This window comes from Sturnira hondurensis, unplaced genomic scaffold, assembly GCF_014824575.4.
Source record: "Sturnira hondurensis isolate 20B ecotype Veracruz unplaced genomic scaffold, ASM1482457v3 Scaffold0007208, whole genome shotgun sequence".
Lineage (NCBI taxonomy): Eukaryota > Metazoa > Chordata > Mammalia > Chiroptera > Phyllostomidae > Sturnira > Sturnira hondurensis.
Window position 1 is genome coordinate 3,238,604 of NW_028079839.1, and position 21,905 is coordinate 3,260,508.

At 55.5% G+C, this 21,905-nt stretch overlaps 1 protein-coding gene across 4 annotated transcripts in view; it reads left to right on the forward strand.

The window, feature by feature from the left end:
• Nucleotides 1-21,905, forward strand: part of PTPRE (protein tyrosine phosphatase receptor type E) — a 120,808-nt gene that overhangs the window by 23,960 nt on the left and 74,943 nt on the right. The window contains exon 1 of one of the 4 annotated variants that reach the window (XM_037051200.1): nucleotides 12,828-12,920. The exons of the other annotated variants lie outside the window; for them this stretch is intronic. The gene's annotated coding sequence lies outside the window, so the exon portion shown is untranslated. Of the gene's footprint in view, nucleotides 1-12,827; nucleotides 12,921-21,905 lie in introns of those variants that run through there. 4 annotated transcript variants of the gene reach the window in all.

Genomic DNA, 21,905 nt, shown 5'->3' on the forward strand with positions numbered 1-21,905 from the left:
AGGCTCCCGCCCTGCCCACTGCTGCGCCAGCTGCCGCAGGCTCCTTGGCGCTCCCGTAGCCCTGACCCCGGGATTTGCATCCCTGGAAAGGTTTGGAGGACACACAAAACGCAAAGCTGGAGGTGCTGATGCCAGGGACCGGGCTACAACGTGTCTGTTAATGAGATTAAGGATCTGAATATGGGGCTTAACCAAAGAACTTATATGTACAACCCATGGACATGAACCAAAGGATGGGAATGCAGGTCGGGGGTGTACAAGGCGGAAGGGAATAGGGGGGGGGGATGGGACAACTGTAATAGCGTAGCCAAACATATTAAAAAAGAAGACTAAATAAGTAAATATGGGGCTTATGTGGCTTTTCTGTACACGTCCATCTGAGAAACCGGCCCCTCCCGGCCTCCCCGCCCCNAGGGACCGGGCTACAACGTGTCTGTTAATGAGATTAAGGATCTGAATATGGGGCTTAACCAAAGAACTTATATGTACAACCCATGGACATGAACCAAAGGATGGGAATGCAGGTCGGGGGTGTACAAGGCGGAGGGGAATAAGGGGGGGGGGGATGGGACAACTGTAATAGAGTAGCCAAACATATTAAAAAGGAAGACTAAATAAGTAAATATGGGGCTTACGTGGCTTTTCTGTACACGTCCATCTGAGAAACCGGCCCCTCCCGGCCTCCTCGCCCCTCCCTTGATCTCCATTCCCCACCCGTGCCCTGTGCGGCGCGCTCGCTGTGGAACTGTCAGAAATCGGGGGCTCACAGCTCCGCCCTCGCCCACGGTAAACCAGGAGTGCGGTTTCTAATCTGAATCCCAGGCTTTGGGGTGGGAAAGAGGTTCTAGCGATGATCCAACCCAGGGATGGCGCTTTGCAACGGAGGGGACGGGAGCCCCAGTGCGGTCCCTCATCCGGGCAGAACCGGAATGTCAGTGGGGAAAAAGGGGGAAATCCCTTACAGTGTTTTAAATAAGCCGCCGCATACCATTCTGGGTGTGTTCTCCCGTGTTCTTGCCTCGTCCGCGCCTCGAGGGCCGCGGGGGCCGCGTCCGTCTCCTGCCAGCAGTGCCGCGGTGGGGGAGGCTGCAGGCGTCTCTCTGACATAATTGATTTCATTTCCTTTCGGCGCCTACCCAGAAGTGGGAGTGCTGGATCGGTATTATTTTTTGTTACAGGTTTAAGGCATGTTGCACGTGCTGCTACCCCTTAATATTCTTTCTCGCTCCTGGTGGGGCTTGTGTCAGTTGAGAGAACGGTGTCGTCGCGGCCTCTGTTTGGCAGTGGAAAGGCAGAGGGAGCCGCCATGTTTGCCAGGGCAGATGCTGCTAGAAAGTGTTATTTCCGTCCTCGGGCCCCAAATCTGTCCTCGTGGGTCCTGCCTGGGCCTGACGAGCCCGGGGCGCTCCACGTGGGCTCTGGTGTTATCGAATCTTCCCTGAAGAACTCGAGCGAGCCGGCACGTCTGAGCCTGCTGCGATGGAGAAGTGTTTCCCGGCCTTGGAACGAGGGTGTGCGAATGCCTCTCTGAGCCAAGGCTGGGAACTAATCCATCATTCGTTATCTTTAAACAGCATGCCATCCCGCGCACCGCCTTCCCAGGTGTCTGTCTGCCGCCACATCGTAGCTTGTTCAGTCAAGTAGGACTTGAGGACTTTCCCTCTTACTGACAACCAAAGGGAACCATCCCATTGGTGAATGGCTCCTTCTGGGGTCTCTTCTCTGGGTCCTTCATCACCCTGCACTTTTGACGCCTCCCTTCTCCAGAGCAGACCTGCAGGACAGGTTAAGGTTGTGTCTGGGCGGCAAACACAGGGCCTGGCATCGGAGGTCTCATTATTGGGAAAACCAGCCAGACGCCCCTCCCAGGACTCTGTGATCCGTGGAAATCGTCCTACAGGTGTTGGGAGGGCTAGTGTGGCACAGGCTCCTCTTATCTCTGTGCGTGGAGGGTACACGGGGAGAGAACATGGCCTGAACCCCACGGGCTTCCAGGAAGTCTCTAGGAAATGGTTCCGCACTGCCGGGCACGGGGCAGGGGCGGGATGGCGCCACGGAGGCAGGGAGGGCCTCCAGCGGGGAAGAGATAGCCCCCGGAGATGGTGCCCAGGGCAGGGGGAGGCTCTTCTGGTCTGCCCGACACACCCACCCCCAGACCACCTTTCTGAAAACCCTGCCCTGCCTTCGGCGCTTTCCTGATTAAACTCCCCTCATGGTCTTCCTGCGAGAATCCCACCTGCTCAGCCAGAGAACAAGGCTCCCACCAGACCCCTGCCGACCTCTGCCGCCTCCCAGCCCTCCGTCCCCTAGGCACCTGCTCAGCACGCTGATTAGGCAGCTGGATGCCCCCTGTGCACGCGCCCCGTGTCCATGTCTGCTCAAGTAGGGCTGCACGCCTTCCTCCGAGAAGCCCTCGGGGACTTCTCCCTCTCCCTCCTCAGGCAGGTCCTCTCCCGTTGCCCTGTACGCTGGACATCCCCTCTTTACTGAGTGTCACCGTGGCTCCTGCTGTGCATCAGGCCTGGCTCTGGGTGACAGGCAGGGAGCGGAGCCCCAGATGGACGTGTGAGGACACAGAACGAGCCGGGCACAGGCACCTGTCCCGCCGTGTGTGACCCCCAGTTCACTCTCCCTTGTTCCCTGGGGGCAGGGCACTCTCCCCTGGGCCCCAGGCAGCCCCTGCGCGCAGCAGGGGCCCAGCACACTCGGAGGAGTGAACAAATGAAGGGCCTGAGCAGAGCAGAGCGTTGTGGAGCTGGAGGAGGGCTCAGGTGGCAAAGGCAGGGCTCTGTCCTGAGGCCCGGGGACAGGACAGCCATGTGCTGTGGAAGCAGTGGTGGGACAGGACGGGGAGGAGCAGAGCGGAGGGGTTGGTGGAAGCAGGAGGCCCTGCTGTGGCTGAGAGGTCAAGGTCAGCGCCACTGGAAAGGCAAGGCTGGCCTTGGGCTGCCGAGGGTGCTCTGACGGACTTCAGATGGACCTTGCCTCCCAGCCGGAACCCTCTGCCCCCTTCTTCTGTTCCTCGGGTTCCCAGACGCTGTCATCCTGCCATCGTGGGGATGACACACGTTTACGGAGCTGCCATTCTGTCCCACGCCCGGCACAGCAGCCCCAGGAGGAGTCCCAGACATGTGCCAGGCAGGTGTGTTACTGGCACCAGAAGAGCTGGGTGGGCCTCAGCACAGGGACGCAGTGCCTGCCCTGGCCACAGGGGGCGCCCCTGCACAGGGTCAGCCCATGTGGATGCAGAGACAGGGGCACATCTTCTGATTTTTCCAGAGAAGCTATTTAGGGGGAATGTTGCAATTTTTAAGTGTGGACAACTGTGTAAATATATACGGATACTTTTGTTTAATGTTTGTGGCACCAGGTGAGTTGGACAGGACATGCGTCCTGGGTCCCGGCTGCATTTGCTCCTGGGTAGTCAGCTTCCCACCCAAATGAACCAGTTCTGGGTCATTTCTTGGCATCCATTCCCCTGCCCTTTCTACAGCCCAGCTCTGCTCCTGCATCTCGCTGAAACGCCGTGAGCCAAGTCCCCATGGACGCTCCGGAAGGTTCTGTCTCTATGTGCAGGCTCCCTTCATTCACGGACATGGGTCCCAGGGCCCTTCCCTGCAGCCAGGGGATTTGCAGAGTGTGGAGACAGGCTGGGCAGCAGAGCAGCTCAGTCCAGCGCACCCTGCAGGCCAAGTGCGGAGCCACAGTGACAGTGTGACACCCTGACCTCCTCCGCGCAGCCCAGGTTCTGTCACCAGTGAGGGAAGGCAAAGAAAGTGGGCAGAATGCTGACACCTCTCTGAAAAATGGAATGTCTTTTTCTGTCGTGCTGGGGAAAGGGGGTCAGCATTGCCCCGGTGCGGGCCGTTCTCCCGCAGCAAGTCCAGGGGCCTGGGATCTCCGTGTCAGGAGCCACAGGGGGCAGTGGCGGTAACAGAGCCGTAGGTCCCGGGCAGCAAAGGACACCCTCCCCTCCTCCAGCCGCCAGAGGCGGGCGCCATCATTGGGCGTGGAAGTCTGTTGCGGAAATGAGGACGTGGGATGTGGGTGCTGTCCATCCACGTCTCTGAAATGAAGTTTCCTGGAAGAAAATGTTTTCTTTAGATTGTGAGAGGTTCTTGAAGTAAAAAAAAATAATAACCAGCTAGCAAGCCTATGTCCTTGTGGGTTCTCGAGCTGACCCTTTAGTTTTAGACCTAAAACCCCAACCATACAGCACGCGTGGGTGGGCGGCTGGGCAAACCACGCTGATCCCTCCCTGCACGGGAGCGACACTGTGAGTTGGAAAGGACACAGCGGATGCACCTCGAGGACAGTGAGTGAGACACCCCACTTCTGTGGGGGGCCTGGAGCAGTGACATTCATGGGGCGGAGATTCGGATGGTGGGTGCCGGGGGCAGGGAATGGGCGGTCCGTGTTTTCTGGGGACAGATTCAGTTTGGAAGACGAAGAAGTTCTGGAGGTGACGGTGGCTCTGGCAGCGCAACAGTGTGAGTGTGATGAGTGCCACCAAGGTGAACAGCTAACAAGGGTTCAAATGGTGCCTTGCACCTCATGCGGGTTTCCCCCTCGTTCCAAGGATGTGTTGGCGGCCCAGGCACCTGCAGGCCGCCCCTCCAATAGCAGGGCCGCCCCCCCAGAAGCTGTATCCTTTCAGTCTGACAGCGGCCTGCAGCCTCTCCATGACCTCAGCCTTCTCCCGGGACCCTGCCCAGCTTCATTGCCAGGAGAGGCTCCCCGAGGGGACTGGTGGGGGGACAGTGTTCCAGTCGTGCTCACTGGGCCTGCAGCTGCTTGTCCCTGGTGCCTGTCTGTCTGCCGTGGGCTCCTGTTCCTCCAATGACTAATGTCACAAGCACTGAGCGCCACCCTCGCTGGACAGGAAGCTGGCGTGGATGCTCTGCGTGTGGTCTTCCTCCGCAGGAACGAGGTTTGTCAGTAAACCAAACACTCACTCTTGCGACACATCCCCAGGGAATTGGGTCATGTGTCCCCAGGTCAGCCACTGAGGCCCACGAGAGTGAGGCCTTTGGCCCATGATGGGGCTTCCTTCATCTCCAAGCTCCGAAGGGTGTGGGCCGAGCCATTTGTCTTCCTGTTGGCCGTGTGCTCATTTCCTTCCGCCCATCCCCCCCTCACCTGCCCCCCTCTGGGGCCACAGACCCAGGCATGTCCTCCGTGTTCTTCATCATCCTTGCTGACCCTGGGAGGCAGCTGCTGTTGTTGGGTTCTCCCCTGGCCCCACCTGCCATGGAGGAAGAGGAGGAAGTAAATCCCTGTGCAGAGCCCCTGCCTGGACCTGCAGAGACCCTGGGGCTGTCCACTGGAGGGGGGGGGGGCTCTGCAGGTTTCAGAGAGAGGCCGGTGCAGGTGGTACAAGACAGACAGCAGGGATCGGCGGGGGGATGGGCGGANGGGGGGGGGGGGGGGGGGGGGGGGAGGGTGGCTGGAGGTGTGCGCCAGGTAGCCCTGATGGATAAATGCCTGGCAGGACCAACAGGAACGTTGGTCCTGGTCGTCCCTTCAGAGTCAGGGGTGGGTGGGGCTCCTTCCACAACCTGTGCGTGAGTGGGTGTCATTGCCCCTCACAGTCCATAGTCTGCAGTAGGCTTCCCTCCAGAGTTCACTCAATATGCTTTTCTATGGGTTTCGATCAATGTATAGTATCCTGTACCATTATAGTATCCTCAGAAAATGCCCTAAAAATTCTCTCTCCTCCACCGATTCATTCCTCCCTCCCTCCAAACCCCCAAGAGACCACTGATTTTCTTCCCGTCTCATTCGTCTTTTCCAGAAGGTCATATCGTTGCACGCACATGCAGGTATGGTTTTTGTGGACTGGCTTCTTCTCTCCGTAACGTACATTACGGTTCCTCCGAGCATTTTCATGTCTTGATGGCTCATTTCTTTTTAGCCCTGAGTAATAATTTATTGTCTGGCTGTTTCGAAGTGTATCTATCTGTTCTCCTTCTGAAGGACATTGTGGTGGCTTGCAAGTTTGGGCGATTCTGAATAAACATCTGTGCGCAGGGTTTTGTGGGAACATATTTTCAGTTCGTCGGGGTAAACACCAAGTAGCACGATTGCTGGGTGGTGTGATAAAAGCGTCTGTAGTTTTGTAGGGAAATGAGAACCTGTCACTTTGCAAGAGGGCTGTGCGACCTTGCACCCCCTGCAGCGAAGGGGGCTTCTTTTTGCTTTACATCCTTGGTTGGCATTTGGGGTTGTCAGAGTTTTGGGTTTTGGCCATTCTGGTAAGTGTGCTATGGTGTCTTGTCGTTGGCTTTGATCAGCATTCCCCTGATGACATGTGACGTGGAGCATGTTTGCGTGGGTTTATTTGTCCTCTGTACATCTTCACTGGGGTTTCCACTGGGGTCTGTTGCCCATTTTTGAATCAGTTTGTTAATTTTTTTGTTGTTGACTTTGAGAGATCTTGGTATATTATTGATGAGTGTTTTATCAGAGTTGTCTTTTGCAAATACTTTTTCCCCAGTCTGTGGGTTGTCTTCTCGTTCTCTTGGTGTTGTCTTGTATGGGGCAGAAATGTTCAATGGTAACCAAGTCCAGCTCATGAACTCTTTGGTGAATCATGTCTTTGGTGTTGCATCTAAATAGTGAGCATCGTCCCCAATCATGCAGGTTTTCTCCCATGTTAGTCTCCTAGGAGTTTTTAGTTCTGAATCTTACATTTAGATCCGTGATACATTTGAGTTCATTTTTGCAAAGGATGTAACGTCCGTGTCTACATTGTCGGGGGTTTTTGGCACGTGGATGCCCGGTTGTTCTAGCACCGTGTTTTGAGAAACCGTCTTGCTCCATCGTATTGCCTTTGCTCCTTTCTCAAAGATCAGTTGGCACGATTTATGTGCATCTGTTTTCACGCTCTCTGTTCTGCTCTCGTGACCTGTTGTCTAATCTTTGGCCAGTGCCACACCATCGTGACCACTGTAGCTCTGTGAGAAGTCCTGAAGCCAAGCAGCACCAGTCCTCCAACCCGATTCTTCTCCTTCAGCCTCGTCTTGGCATCTCTGGGTCTTTGCCACTCTGCCCAAACTGCAGCACCAGCTTTTCCATGTCCACAAAAGAACCCATTGGCATTTTGGTTGGGATTGCACTGAATCAACATATCAAGCAGGGGAGAACTGATGTCTTGAAAATACGGAGTTTTCCTGTTCATGAACGTGGAACATTTCTCTATTTGTTTAGTTCTTTCATTTCATTCATCCGAGTTTTGTCACTTTTCTCATAGATTTTGTACAGTTTGGAAAGATTTATACCTGAGTGTTTTATTTTGGGAGGTGCTCATGGACATGGCCTCATGTGTTTAATTTATAACTTTGCTTGTTCATTACTGATATACAGAAAAGCATCAGACTTCTCAATATTACCCTCGTGCCCTGCAACCTTGCTGTAATTGCTCCTTAGTTCCAGGAGATTCCTTTTTTTATGAGTTCAGATCTTCTTCACAAATCTGTGAATAAAAACTATTTTGTTGCTCCCTTCCCGGTGAGTATACCCGTTATTTCCTTTTCTTGTTTTATTGCATTAGCTAGGACTTCCGGTACGATGTTGAAAAGGAGCAGTGAGAGGGCACGTCCCTGCCTTGTTCCTGTTCTTCGTGGGAATGCATGTGTATGAGCTGTAGGGTCTTGGCGGATGGTCTTTCTCAAGTTAAGGGGATTCCCCTCCATTCTTAGCCGGGGTGGCCAACCTTTTGGGGTCTCTGGGCCACCCTGGAAGAAGAGTTATTCTGGGCCACACATTGAATACACAAAGACTAATGAAAACTGGTGAGTGAAAAAAGGTTTTAAGTAAATTTATGACTTTGTGTTGGGCCACCTTCGTAGCCATCCTGGGCTGCATGTGGCCCATGGGCTCTTAGTTTGCTAAGAGCTTTATCGTGAACAGGCGTTGGATTCTGTCAAATGGCTTTTCTGTTTCTGTCGCCATGAACACGGGTGTGCCTTCCCAAGCGTGCTGATGTCATGGTTCCATTCGCTGATTTTCATACATTGAACCAGCCTTACGTCCCTGGTATAAACCCCTCATGGTTGTGGTGTATAATTCTGTTTGTACGTTGTTGGATTTGATTTGCTAATATTTTGTTGGGGACTTTTACATCTGCATTCATGAGGGCAGTTGGTCTGTACTTTTCTCTTTTTTTTTTGTAATTTTTTGATTTTGATATTAGGGCAATGCTGGCCTTATAGAATGCCTCTGCCTTCCTTCCCAGAGAGAGTATAGAGAGTTGGTGTAATTCCTTTCTGAGAGTTTGGCAGATTTCACAAGTGGCTCGTCTGTGCCTGGTGATTTCTGTTTTGGAAAGTTATTAATTATTGATTCAACTTCTTTAATAGATACAGTCCTATTCAACTTGCCTGGTCCTCTATTTTTTTAAAAAAGAAATCCAAGTTAACTACAGGTTGGGGCTCAAATAAAATAGGAAAGAAGACAGTGCATGAGTGTCCTAAAGGCTAACCAGTTCATTCACTCACTCACTCACTCACTCATTCACTCATTCACTCACTCACTCACTCACTCACTCACTTATTCACTTACTCACTCATTCACTCACTCACTCATTCATTCACTCTTGCACTCATTCACTCACTCACTCATTCATTCACTCTTGCACTCATTCACTCACTCACTCATTCATTCACTCTTGCACTCATTCACTCACTTATTCACCCACTCATTCACTCACTCACTCATTCATTCACTCTTGCACTCATTCACTCACTCACTCATTCATTCACTCTTGCACTCATTCACTCACTCACTCGCTCACTCACTCATTCATTCACTCATTCATTCACTCATTCACTCACTCACTTATTCACTCACTCACTCATTCACTCATTCACTCATTCATCCACTCACTCACTCACTCATTCACTCACGCACTCATTCACTCACTCACTCATTCAATCATTCACTCATTCACTCACGCACTCATTCACTCACTCACTCACTTATTCACTTACTCACTCATTCACTCACTCACTCGCTCACTCATTCATTCACTCATTCATTCACTCATTCACTCACTTATTCACTCACTCACTCATTCAATCATTCACTCATTCACTCATTCACTCACTCACTCACTCACTTATTCACTCACTCACTCATTCACTCACTTACTTACCCACTCATTCACTCACTCACTCATTCACTCATTCAATCATTCACTCACTCACTCACTCACTCATTCATTCATGCCACATTTGGTCAAAAGCCACCTCCTGAACCTGTTCATCACCAGGAATGACACCTGCCTCAAGATGACAGCAAGTACATCTCTTGTGTCTTCCTGTGCTTTTTTCCTCCACTGCCTGTGGTTTCTGTTTCTAATGTGTAACTACATGCTCACAGTAACTTAGACTCCATTAGTTTGTATTTTGTAACCCTCACTGAAATAAGCTTGACTGAAGGCGACCTTCCTGAATTTGCAAGGACAGTGATCTCTGAGCGGAGCAGAAGCATTAAGTCTGTTCCCGGGGAGATGAAAGGACTCACTGTCCCGACCACGGTCTCCCTGGTGGCCTAGGTGGCCGCGGAGTCAGACTGCCTGGGTGCAGCGCTGGCTCAGCTTCCCTCTTTAATCCTTCTTTCTCTCACTTGTAAAACGCAAATAATAATACCAGCCTTGGATAGTGCTTGTGAGGATAAAGGAGACAGTGTTATGAAGTTTCCAGCCCAAGGCTTGGCAGGCCACCAAAGGAAGATGTCCCGAGAGTCCCCTCCATGCTGTGGGGGACGCACAGATACAAAAGTCAGTGGAGAAGGCGGCCTGCTGGGGAAGCCAGGGCGGTTGAAGACCATTGCTTTAGAAGAGGCAGAGTGACCCAGGGTCAGGGGAAACGAGTGAAGGACTGAAGCTGGTCAGCAAGGAGCCTCACTGTCGTGCTCGGGCAGGCTGGCTGGGTGTGGGAGCCTGGGCACTCCAGGTGCCCAGTGCCGAGTGGGCAGATGGGGCACTGGATTGCACTTGGAAGGTCGCAGTGGAACGGGCGTGGGAGAGGACTCCTTCCTCCCCCACAGCCACCGGCCCGCGCCACGCTCCATGTGGGGTGCACCCCTCGGAGGGCAGTACCGGGGCTGGAGTCCCGGGGTGGGAACGGTTTGGGAAGAACACACAGTGACAAAAGCCTCCTCTGTGTGCTAGTTGGAGCCACGGGTTCTTCTTTTTCTCATTCTTGCTTGTATTCGTATTTCCCCTCCAATAATCGACACTGGACTGTGAATGTTTGTAATGGGACTTGCATGGCCGGTGGAAGGTCTTTGTCAGCTGGATGTTATTTTTATGCATTGTAGAGGCCATTTTTCCAGCTCTTAGGTTATTCCTCAGACTCTGCCCAAGTTATGACCAGATTTCTTTGCAGGACAGTCAGCCCCCTGCATCCCAGTGACTCAAGGATTAAGACTTCTTATCTGCCCCTTGGGAAGGTCCTTATGAGCAACTCCTGGCCCTGAACCGGCTTCTCTGCCTCTCATGCTGTCAGCCTCAGGGACTCTCCCTGTGTGCCCCATGTCCTGTCACGGCCGAGGGGTCTCACCCCGGATTTCACCTGGTGCCCTTCGACCCCAGTCCTGGACACACACACACACACACACACACACTCGCTCATCTTTGCACCGCTGTGGCCGAGTCCCTGGAACCTGCAGTAGGGCCCATCAGCGTGCGCTGTTGTCCAGGCCTCACTTGGACCTGGGACCATTTAGCTCCATCAGCCCCGAAGTGGGAGACTTGCCCCCCTTTGCTGTGTGCGCCCATTCAGATGGTGCCAACGGGCCGGCTCCTTAAGCAGAGCTGTGGGTGTGAGGGATCTCACCCACCCCCCACGTGTCTGGCATGTATGTGGCCTTTTGGGGGACACAGAAGTGCTTTTCTCAGCTCGCACGGACGAGGACGATGAGACGTTCAGCGAAGCACCCAGCTGCAGCCAGGCTCTCATGTCGTCCTTGGCGACAGCCTCGCTTTGGCCGGAGGTGAGAGGCGAACAGTGTAGGCTTGTTCGGGATGCTTGTAAGGCGCCTGGCGTGGAGAGTTGGACAGCCTTCCCCAGAGGCCGCTCTTCGGGCAGTGCGCTCGGGGAGGGTGTGAGGAGAATTGGGCCTGGGGCTTCTCTCCAGGAAGAGACCTGTCTCTCTGCCCAGGACTGGGGACTCTGCAGACGCGACAGCGGGAAGAATGGGGCGTGGGGCTCCCCCAGGAGGCTCCAGGGTCGCCAGTACCTACTGGGTGGAGACTTCTTGTTCAAGGCCGGCGCCCCTTCCTCTGCCCCCTGATGCCTGTGCCATCCAACACCAGGCTCAGCAAGGAAAGCACGGCCCCTGGGACTGGCCGGAGCATTGCTGTCCCCAGCTGGTGACTCTCTGTCTGTCCCCAGCATCTGTCTGTCCCCTCCTGGCTGTCACGGCAACTTGCCAGTTGGTGGAGTCGTTCCCATCTCCCTGACGACTGGGCGCCACACTGAGCAGGGCTGGGCTGTCCTGCTCACACTCTGTCCCCAGTGTGCAGTGGGTGCCTGGCAGGGACCTGTGGAATGAATGACTGGACGGGTGAGTGAGTGAGTGAAAAAGACCTGGATGCTGGCCCTACCACAGCCGTGCAGGGGGTGCTTGTTCCGGGGGAGGACTGACACTCAGTTCCTGACATGTGATCCTGGGGTGTTTTAATGTCATTGGACAATAAGCATTTATTATCTTTTTTTACTCTCTGGAAAACACTAGAGACAGAGTAAAGCCACAGGGTTAGTGTGTCTCCTCCACGCCCCTGGGAGCTGCCTGAGAGCCACAGGGGGCTTCCTCTGTCCATCACGGTGGCTTCAGAGCCCAGCACACAGTAGGTGTTCAGGGGATGCTCTAGGACTGAGGAAGGAGTGTGCTTTGTGTAATTCACGTGGCAGTGCCGAGTTGGCAGACCTGCAGCGGGCAGGGCAGGTGTCCCTGTCCCGGAGGCACAGGATGAGTGCCCAGGGGTCTCCTGGGGCCTCACCCAGGGGGCCGCACATGTACCACAGGTGTGTGCACACGCATGTGGGTGTGCACCTGCAGCCTGAGGCCACCAGCTTGCCCTGGGAACCAGGAGCGGTGGGCGCAGGAAGCGCAGAGGAAGCAGGGGAGCCCGCCCGGCCGAGGCCTGCCCTCCAGTCCCAGGGCCCATCCTCGGAGACTCTCTGGGCCCCAGGGGGAAAGACGGTTCCTCCCTCCTGGAGGGGCAGCCGGCCCTGCGCCCCATTCTCTCTTCCTTCACAGTGTTCAGTCTGAGCGTCCAGTTTTATGGTCACCAAGCAAGGGTCAGGGCAGCACAGGCCCGAATTCAAACTTTTCAAGACATGGCTGTGTAGGGACGGTTCTTCCAGCCATCCCTGAGAATTAGTAAAGGTCTTAGTTCCACTTCTTCAGCCCTTGGCTGACTCTGGACAAGTCTCAGTTTTAAGGGGAAGGTTTTCTTCTTTATTAAAAAAACCCAGGGACCTCAGCAGGCCTTTGGTGCTCCAGGGGCCCTCTCACTGTGTGACAAGTGACCCTTTCACGAAGATGCTGGTTGGAAACCTTCAGGAACATTACTTTGGGGACTGCAGGCTCTGTGTGAGTAATGCAAAAACGAAACGAAACAAAACAGAAACGCCACTGTGGATGCTGTGGGGAGTTCCGTTTTCAGTAAGCTCTGTGGCCATTTCTGTAGTTTTCAGAACACGGGGCCCCCAGCAGTTCCTCCAGGGAGGTTGGCGAGTTCTCTGGGTGACAGGGAACACGCGTCTGGGTGACCGTCAGGATCTGTCCTGCCAGCCTTCTGTGTGCTCTGCCACTGAACAGGCCATCAGTGTCTCTCGTCCTGATTTCTCAGAACCCTCTGAAGACCGTACACTTGGCGGCTCAACTTTGATCCGAGATGGGTTTTCACAGTAAGCATGTCCCCCCACGGGAAGTGAGCGGTACTTCTGACGACGCTGCTTCCACTTGAACTTCCACGCTGGTTCTTTGGCAATCACCAAGTGGCGGGAAGCAGATGCCGCCTCCTTGTATTTTACGTGCTCAGCAGCACCAGCGTGGCAGGGCCTTTAAAAGGCGGAGGAGGTGCTTCCGTTAGTGATCCCCATGGTAACTGACAGAGCGCGATCTTCCCCCTCATTTCTGCGGCTGTTTTAAGCCCTTAAATTGATTTACATCCCTGTGGAAGTGCGCCGAAGTGCCGATGGAGTTTGTCCTCTCCGCCGGGCGCTGGGGGTTTTGGGGGATGAGCTTCGGTCTCCGGCTCCTTCCCTGCAGTGGGGGCTGAGGCCAGCTCTCCCACGGGGGAGTTCACGCATCCTTAAACGAGGAAGAAGTCACGACTTCCCCCTGCATTCCTGTTACAGTTTATACCCAGACACAGTCACACAAGTGACTGCCTTCTGCATCTTTCTTACTGTCTAGAGAGCATCAGTATGTGTGTGTGTGAATGGCCAGGCATCGGGTGAGGAGAACGGCTCCATCTGAGCTCAGCGTAGGGACCCCTCCTCGGGTGCAGAGGGTCTGAGCCCAGAAACCCGTTTCTGCCCAGCTCCCACTGCAGGGCGCTCAGGCCTCGGCTCAAGGTCCAGCTGTCCCTCACTGTGTCTCGTACAAGACAGGGGACACCCCATTTGTGGGCAGCGGGCACACCCCTGGACACCGGGGTGCCCTGTCTTGTTGCACTGGCCCCTTTGTCTACACTGTTCCCCTCCGGCCCCCTGTCCCGGACACCTCTACCTTGTCATGAGTCCCCAGGGTGGCCTGCAGTGACCCCACTGAGCAGGGAACGGCAAACACAGGCACAGGGCCGCTCCACTCAGCGCAGCACCCTGAGGGGCAGGCGCTCCTTCCTGCTTCTGATGTGGACACTGGGGCCCCGGGAGGCCAGATACTGCGTCTTGGGCCATCGGGGCGCGCTGCCTCATCGAGGGAGAGGAACCCTCGTGTCGACCAGAGGTTGCTAGAAGGTGACTACTGGTCACTCATGCCTTACAGTGGGACAGGGAGCTGGAGTGTGGGTGGGAGGTGTCCCGGCGTCCCGGCGTCCTGGTGTGATGTATTGAAGGACATCCCAGCCAAAACACACACAGAAGGAAACGTTTTGGTGAAGGTGTGGCAACACCAGTATTTACTGAGCACGTGGCATGGGCCAGACACGCCGCGGAGAGTGCCTCCTGGACGCTACCTGGCACATGCCACACCATGTGGGCAAGCAGCCAGCCTACCTGCTGGGGCCGAGGGGTTCCGGCAGGCAGGATATCCACTAAACTGGAAAGCCCTGGGCCCAGCAGGATGAGTCAGTCACCTGCCCATCACTGCAGGGTGAGGTGGACTCCCCTGGTTTGTAAATGGAAACCCTGCAGCTCCGAGAGGGGCGGCAACCGGCCCAGGCTCCTCTGGGGGCCAGTGTATGTCCGACCCCAACTCCACAAGCTCTGGCCACAGTCCCCCCCGGCAGGACCTTGAGAAGCCGTTCTACCCTCAACTGGAGGCTCCAGGTTATCCGTGTGACTGGCACCTTAAGATTTATGTGTCAGTGGGAGATTTCTAATTCGTTTTGGGGAAAAAATGGTAAAAACCTAAAAATTATTTTCAAACAAAGTTCATGTCTCAAGGCAAGCAAGCTTACTCTGTACGAAAGCAGGCTTTTGATGGCAAACTACCACTGTGGGGGCAGAGGTCCCCTCGACCGTCCGTTGTCTCAGTGCTGGCGGTCCCCGTCGCCCTACTGTGTGCGGAGTAGCTGATATGGGAATGCTTCTGCTGCCACATTTGTGAGATGATTTTTTAAAGAGAAATTAGCTTGTTTCTTTGATTATTTATCCAGGATCAAAACCCGGTACCAGCAGCAATTCCAACCAGTAGCTCAACTTGGAACAGACCTACAGTCAAGTACCGAGGACCCTGGGTCTTTGCCCCTCAAGACCCACAAGCAGGCACACAGTGTGGCTCCCCCCCCGCCCTCCACCTCTCTCGAGCCTCCTGGTGGTCTCTCCCAGGCCCCTACCCTCACCCCCTCCCAGAGGGAACCACATCTGTGACCACACATCCATGTAACCTGTTTTTGAAGCTGCACAGGGCAGTCACAGGCTGTGTAGTAGGGTCTTCATTGTCCTGTCTGCTGTACACCAACGAGGTGCAAGGCGCTGCGTGCACGCTCGCTGGAGCTCGCTGCCTTGGATCGAAATACTCCTACGGGTGCGTGTGCCTCTGTGTGAGGGTCCCAGAGCTGTCTCAGCTGTCGCTCCTCGGAGGCCCTACTCAGCCAGGGACCTGCCCCCAGCTGTGTTCTGGGAGGCGTCACCCCTGTGTAAATTGGTCGTTTAAAACCCATCGTAACTAGGAATCCAACGGGGCGGTTTGGTGTTGGTGTCACTGGGAAGTTTCCTGAGCACCAAAGTCACCTGCACCCTGGACTCCAGTAGACGGGTGGGGAGCGGGGGCAGGGGCTGTTAGTGCTGCGTGGCGGCCAGAGGAGACCTGGTGTCTGGGGAAGGCACAGCCGTCTCAACTGCCCCCTTCCAGCCCCAGGGACACCCAACAAAATGCTTGCTTGTTCTGGCACCCGGGAGTCCTGCCTCGAAAAGTCATGCCCGCCCTGGCTGGCGTAGCTCAGTGGACTGAGTGCGGGCCTGCGAACCAGGCAATCGCGGTTCGATTCCCAGTCAGGGCACATGCCTGGGTTGCAGGCCGGTTCCTTGCAGGCTAACTACCAGCAGGGGATGCACAAAAGGCAACCATACATTGATGCTTCTCTCCCTCTCTCCTTCCCCTCTAAAGATAAATAAATAAATAAAATCTTTAAAAAAAAAGAAAAGCCATGCCCTGGGCAGGGGGCATCCACCACTTCTGTCCTGCTAGCCGGCGTCACCAGGATGACATCTTGGTAATCCAGGCTCCGTACCCCGAAGAAAGGTTAGGGGAGGAAGGCCACACTGTGTCAGGACCGTTTATAACCCAGGTGGCTTTGGGTCCGCGTGCTGCAGTCCCCACATGCAAGCCAAGTCTCAGCTCCCAGCCTCCTCCTCTCTGACTCTGGTTTTCTGCTCTGGGCAGTTGGAATACAAATACCCGGGGGATTGCAGACATTTAGTAAAGGTATTTTCTGGAAGCACCTTGCACGAGCTGGCACTTGGTAAATGCCAGCCCCACTTCCCTGCAGATACAATGTCACTGAAATTTGGCCCTCGGCTTCCTGGCTGACACGGCAAAAATGAAAGCACAATGCCTGCATTGTGGTGAAAAGAATGTTCCTGGTTTTTCAGGAAATATAAACACCTCCCTGGTGCTCGAGTCTGAGACAACCTGACTTTGAAAGCCCGAGTTACTCGGTTGGTGGGGTTTGGGACGACAGTCCCCCAGCCCCCACCATCAAGAAGATTGAGAGGCGACCTTCCCCTCCCCAAGGCGTGGATTGAGCCCGTAATGAAAAACCCAGCTGCAGGGCGTAGGACAGAATCGAACGTGGAGGGCTCAGGCTCTGAGGATTCGGCTCTGTGTCTGCACTTCTTTCCCGTCTTATTTCAGTGGCCACCTCACGATAGCCAAGCAGAAGGGCGGGAAGTCTGGAGTCCGGGCGTATCCAGCGTCTGCTCCGTGCGGCCATGTGTAAGGGACACAGGGACGCTCTCCCCCTCACGGGGTCGCCCCAAGGCCGAGGAGGTAACGACCTCTCTAGAGCTGTGCTCCTTCGATGCACCAGCTTCTAGAAGGAGAGGGTGGGACTGGGGGGTCTTCGCTGCATGTCTGTAGAACCAGAGTGTAAACCCTGCCTGGTCAGGGCTGCGTGAGTTGGTTGGTGACACGTCCGCAGGCCTTTGTAAAAGTCTCAGGTTCCTGCGAGTGGGCTCGGCCCAAGGGCTGATGGGTGCTGGGGCCCAGAGCCTGGAGCCTGCCGAGACACCAGGCATGTCCCAGAGGTGGGTGTGTCCCCTCTCCCCCTGCCCAAGTCTCCAGAATCTGGGTCCATTTGCAACTTCAAGCCGAAGGTTCAGATCCCGGCTCAGGCCGGTGCATTGGCACAGAAGGTCACACGCCACCGACGTCCCCGGCATAGAGGGACCAGGGTGCTGTCGGGAGCATGGGTCTTATGGGAACGGATTCCAGTTGAGGACATCACTCATGTTCTGAGAGCTTCTGCTTCCTCCTCCATGGGGCAAGGAGGGGGGTTCTCAGCTCTGCACTCTGCGAAGGGAGTTCGTGGGATGATAACGCTGGGGACCGGACCACAGACCCCCTATGTGCGTGGTAGCCCTGGCCTTGCTGTCGCCATGGTGACAGGGCGTTTCAGTTCTTTGATAAAAGGAGCAGTGGGGAAAGGAGCTTCCCATGCTGTCCCATCCTGTGGCAGTTGCTTCCACCTGTCACGTGGGCTCTTGGGAAACGCTCTGGAAGACGTGATTTCCGATCTAGTTTAAAGGGAAGGAGCCTTGTCCGAACTTGGCTGCTCTTGAAGGAAACTCCTCACCCTCCAAGCCAGAGGCCAGGGAGAGGGAGGCTGGTTCAGCCGTCAGGGATCCCTGCCAGGGTGGCCTCAGGACCTGGCGCGGGTCTGTCGGGGACCTCTGAGGCCTCCGGTCAAATTCAGACGCGACCTTGAACTCCGTGTAGTTTTCCCAAATTCCACTTCCAGAGCTTTTACCTTTTCCAAGACCCAGCCCTGTTTTAAATGAGCCTTTAAGTTCTTTGAACTTGCTTGTGGATCTGAGATCTGAGTCTGGGGTTAGGCAGGAAGTGGGTATTTCGGAGTCCTCGGCGGCGACACGCTAGGTAAACCGTTGACTTGGTAAGGACACTGTGCTGGGAGACCACAGAGCATTGCGGGTGCGGGAGAGTCCCTGCCGTGCCTTCCTCTGGGTGCTGGGTGGTGATGGCCCCCTTCCATGGCCCTTCCATGGACTGCTCCGCATGCAGCCTGTCCCCAGGAGGTGGTTCTTGACCAAAGCATGGGGATCCCCTAATGTTGGGGACATCACTGCCCCATGGCTCAGAGCCTGGTCCTGGTTGGATGTGGTTTCCGGCTCCGCCTCTTCCTGACCCCGTGACCTCCTGCGTCTTGCTTTCGGGGTTGTCACACGCACGTCTCTGGGTGGATTTCTTGGTGTCACAAATTCCTTCCACTTTGATAACTGCATGTCCTCCTGAACGTGACCTCAGTGATGCCGTGTGACAGCGCTCCGTCCTCTCACCCATTCCTGTAAAGGGGAAAAGGTCATTGTGAGGATTCGATGGGCCCTGGGCAGAGAGCATCCAGCATCGGGCCGCACAGGCCTTCGGTGCCGCCCCAACTGCTGTGCGTGTGGCCACACCTCACGGCCACCCCGGCCCCGTACTGGGCCTCACCGTCTCCCCACCAGTTAACAAGCTCATTCACACAACACTGGGTCCTCGGGCCGACATCCGCAGCTGTCCACGTGACCTCGCGTGCAGAGACCACTGAAGTGCGGAGACGCCATGGGGCCTGCCCACGGGCACCCCGCAGTAGGCAGGGCCCCGGGGTGGGGGGCATCCACTCAGCGTCTTCCTCCCTCCCTCGGGCTTGCACTTGGGTTCCAGGGCAGGCAACTGACCACGCCCGAGGCTGGCGAGGGCGGAGGTGCCCCCCATGAGTGAGACACACGCTTGCCCCCTCGGTCTTCTCCACGCTGACCTCAATGCCAGGGATTACACGCACACTGGAGACCGCCCGGATCCACACAGTTTAGGGCGATTCCTTGCATCGTGAAGGAAGGAAACAGTTCTTGAGAGTGACGGGCGCAGCGCCCTCTGGGAGAGGAGGGCCGCCCCTCGCCAGCAGGCCCGAGGGGTGCTGGTCGGACACCTCGCGCCCGTGGCCGCTCGCTGTCCCAGGGGAGCACCGCATAGCCGGGCTAGAACGTGGCTCTGTGTCCCAGAGAAAGCCGCAGTGTCCTTCCTGTGGAGAAGGGACCCACGACAGGGCCACAGAGCTCCGTCGGTGGCGGCCAGTGGAGAGTAGGTGCTTGTCCCGGGGAACCGCTCCACTCCCGGGGACATTTCTGTTCTGAGCTCGGGGATGGGTGCACCGTGCTTGCCTTCCATCGTGACCTCTGTGTTCGGTGGGGACATTTGGCTCTTTCTCTTTCAGACGACACAGGTGAGGCAGAGGACGGTCCCCCTGCCCCCTGTGTTTTAGAGCCAGGCTCTTCTCTCTGCATCTCATGCGGATTCTTAGTGGGGAACTGATGGGCTGGATCAGCCAGTGAGGGGGGGGATCATTCAACCAAAACGTATGTGTGTTTTTTTGACAGGATAACTGGCACTTGGCAGATCTTGCTCGAATCTGGTTTACCGCTTTTCAAAGTCTTTCCTAGAAATAGTTAACAAATGTCTCTGCTCCGGATGCCGCCTGCCTGGAAAAGAATTGTGCCATTTCCGGAAAGGTTTGCTTCTCTCCTCTTGGTGCTCACGGTTCTCCCAGGCTTTCTTTGTCCCTCGGCGACGCCCTCTGGGTGTCTGTGATGGACGCCCACACGAGCCGCTTCCAGGGACTTGGAGAACCCACCTCATGGACGGTCCGCCTTCGACCCTGCCCCTGGGTCAGGCTAGAGGCCCCTTTATTTCTCCCTTCCCCTTCCTTCCTCTCCACCTCTGTCCCAGCTGGTGGGCTCTGCCCCTTGATCTCTAAATAGCCGCCAACCCCAGCTCCGTCCCTGCTGCCCCTGCCCCTCAGAAGCACCGCCCACCCCTCGCCTGGACCCCCGGAATAACTTCTTTACTGCTCCCCGACCCCCTGTTCACACTCGGCCCCTCCTGTCCTTTCTCCGGGCTCCCAGGCCAGGCATGCCAACCCCTGAGCCCACTACTGGGATGGTTGTGTGGGTTTCCTCATTCGTCAGCCTAGTGCTATGAGGATGATTGTCCCTGTTTCCAAGGTGAAGAAACTGAGGCTCATGAAGGTTAAGTCACTTGTTCCAAGGTCAAAGCTGGGATTCAAATTATTTGCCATTTCCAGGCTGCTCTGTGCCCTCTCTAGCTTCCTTGCCTTTCTTCATGTCGTCTGTCCACGAGTCTTATTCTGGAGACAGATGCCCTGGCTTGGGCCAGGGACACAGGGTCAGGTGCTGCTGCCACTACCTGTCACGGCCCCGGGCTCAGGCACCATAGCACCTTCCCCTGCGTTTCAGGGATCTGTCTGCACACCTGTCTGGTGGACATCCTTTAGGGTAAAAACCTTCAACTTCTGTCCATGTGCTTTTTTAAAAATCTCTAAAATCCTCAGCAGTAAGCACAGTGCAGCCTGTAGTAGATGCTCAGTGAACAGGGCTGCTGGGTCAGCACATCCTTCATTCATTCACACCCGTGTTTTCTGACTTGTGGTTCGTGCACCAAACTGTCTAAAGGACAGTGTGACAGCCGGAGTATGACAGGAAGCACCAGACACGCCACTCATTCTGTCTCTGGCTGCACGTCTGCACTCTGCCACCTGTGAAGTAAGATTCAACCGCCCACACCGCAGGGCAGCTGACGTGGCACACACGTGGCCTCACACTAGTCCTGCGGTCTCTGCGGCTCAGATGGAGTGGCCGGAGGGAGAAGGCGCAGGTGGGAGGAGCAGCGGGGGCCCACTGTCTGCTTCTGGAGCTCCTGGGGTGCAGGGACTCAGTCGGGGAAGCCTGGAGGGCTCGGGCTGGACGTCAGGACTGGGGAGCCTCGGACACTCCTGGTGGCTCTGGGCAGCTCGCTGGGCCCGGACAGTGTGAGGAAAGCATGAAGCAGACACCACTGTGCGGTTTCCTCAGGAAGGTGAAACACCATTCGTGTGGGCCAGGGGCCTCTAGAAAGTTCCGCTTTGAACACCATTGACAAGAGGCACACTGTGGATTTCAGGTGGGTCGTTGAAAGGGGAGTTGGAGCGGGGAAGGTGTCCGTGAACCCTGTGTCCATCACGGCGGCCTCCTCTGTGGCTGTCTCCCGGAAACTTCCAGGCTCTGTCAGGCAACAGAGCTGTTCCCCAGCACTATCTGTTCTTATCCACGCCAACCCGGTCAGAAAAATGCGCTTTTCTTTCTCCACTCGCTATAGTTGATCTTGCCTACTAATGAACTCGCTGTGATGAACACGGGCGAAGTAGACTCTTGGACTTGTCCCTTCGCCATGAGTACAGAATCGGTGGTAACTAGCATTTTAATTAACGGCAACAATTGTTATTTTTAAATTAAGAAGCACAATTTAAGTTTCCTTTCATTCTGGGTCCGCAGGAGTAGCAAGCCTCCTGAATAATTACTTAATGCCATGGCTCATCCGTTAGGTGGCCGTGGGGATGGTCACTTCGACCTGGGCCTCTGTTGCTGCTGCTATTGACAGTCACCAGCCAGCCCTGCACACGCATGGTCAGCAGCCCGCTCACAGGCCTACGGCCTCGTGGTGAACTCCGGGGGCATTTCACATCAGCACTCTTGGAAAGATTCTGAGTTCAGTAACCACAAGCATCTTGCAGCAACAAGTCCATTTGGAGCACCTTACATAGTGCGGCCCCCACTGGGAGGAGTAAAGCAGGCCTTGCTCTCCAGAAATGCTTTCCTCTCGGCCCCACTTACCCCACGGGGGTGAGAATAACAGTTTCAGATCAAGTGTGATCAAGGTGCTGGCCCAGGTCGGCAAGGAGGCAGAGGACCTGCAGAGGAGGCAGTCCGTGGTGCGGTCACTGCCACCCTGAGCTGGCCCTCTACCCCACCTTCTCTCCTGCCTTGCGCAGTTGGTGGAGACATTTAGGGGGGTTCAGGTGTGGTCACCAGGGCCCCTTCACGCTGGTGTCGTGTCACGCCTGGCCCTAAGCTCCGACTTCAGAGGTTCTCCTGGAAGGGCAGCGTGGGCCTCGGACGTGCTGGTGCAGCAGCAGGTTTGGAATCACAGCATTCTGGTCACTGTCACAGCAC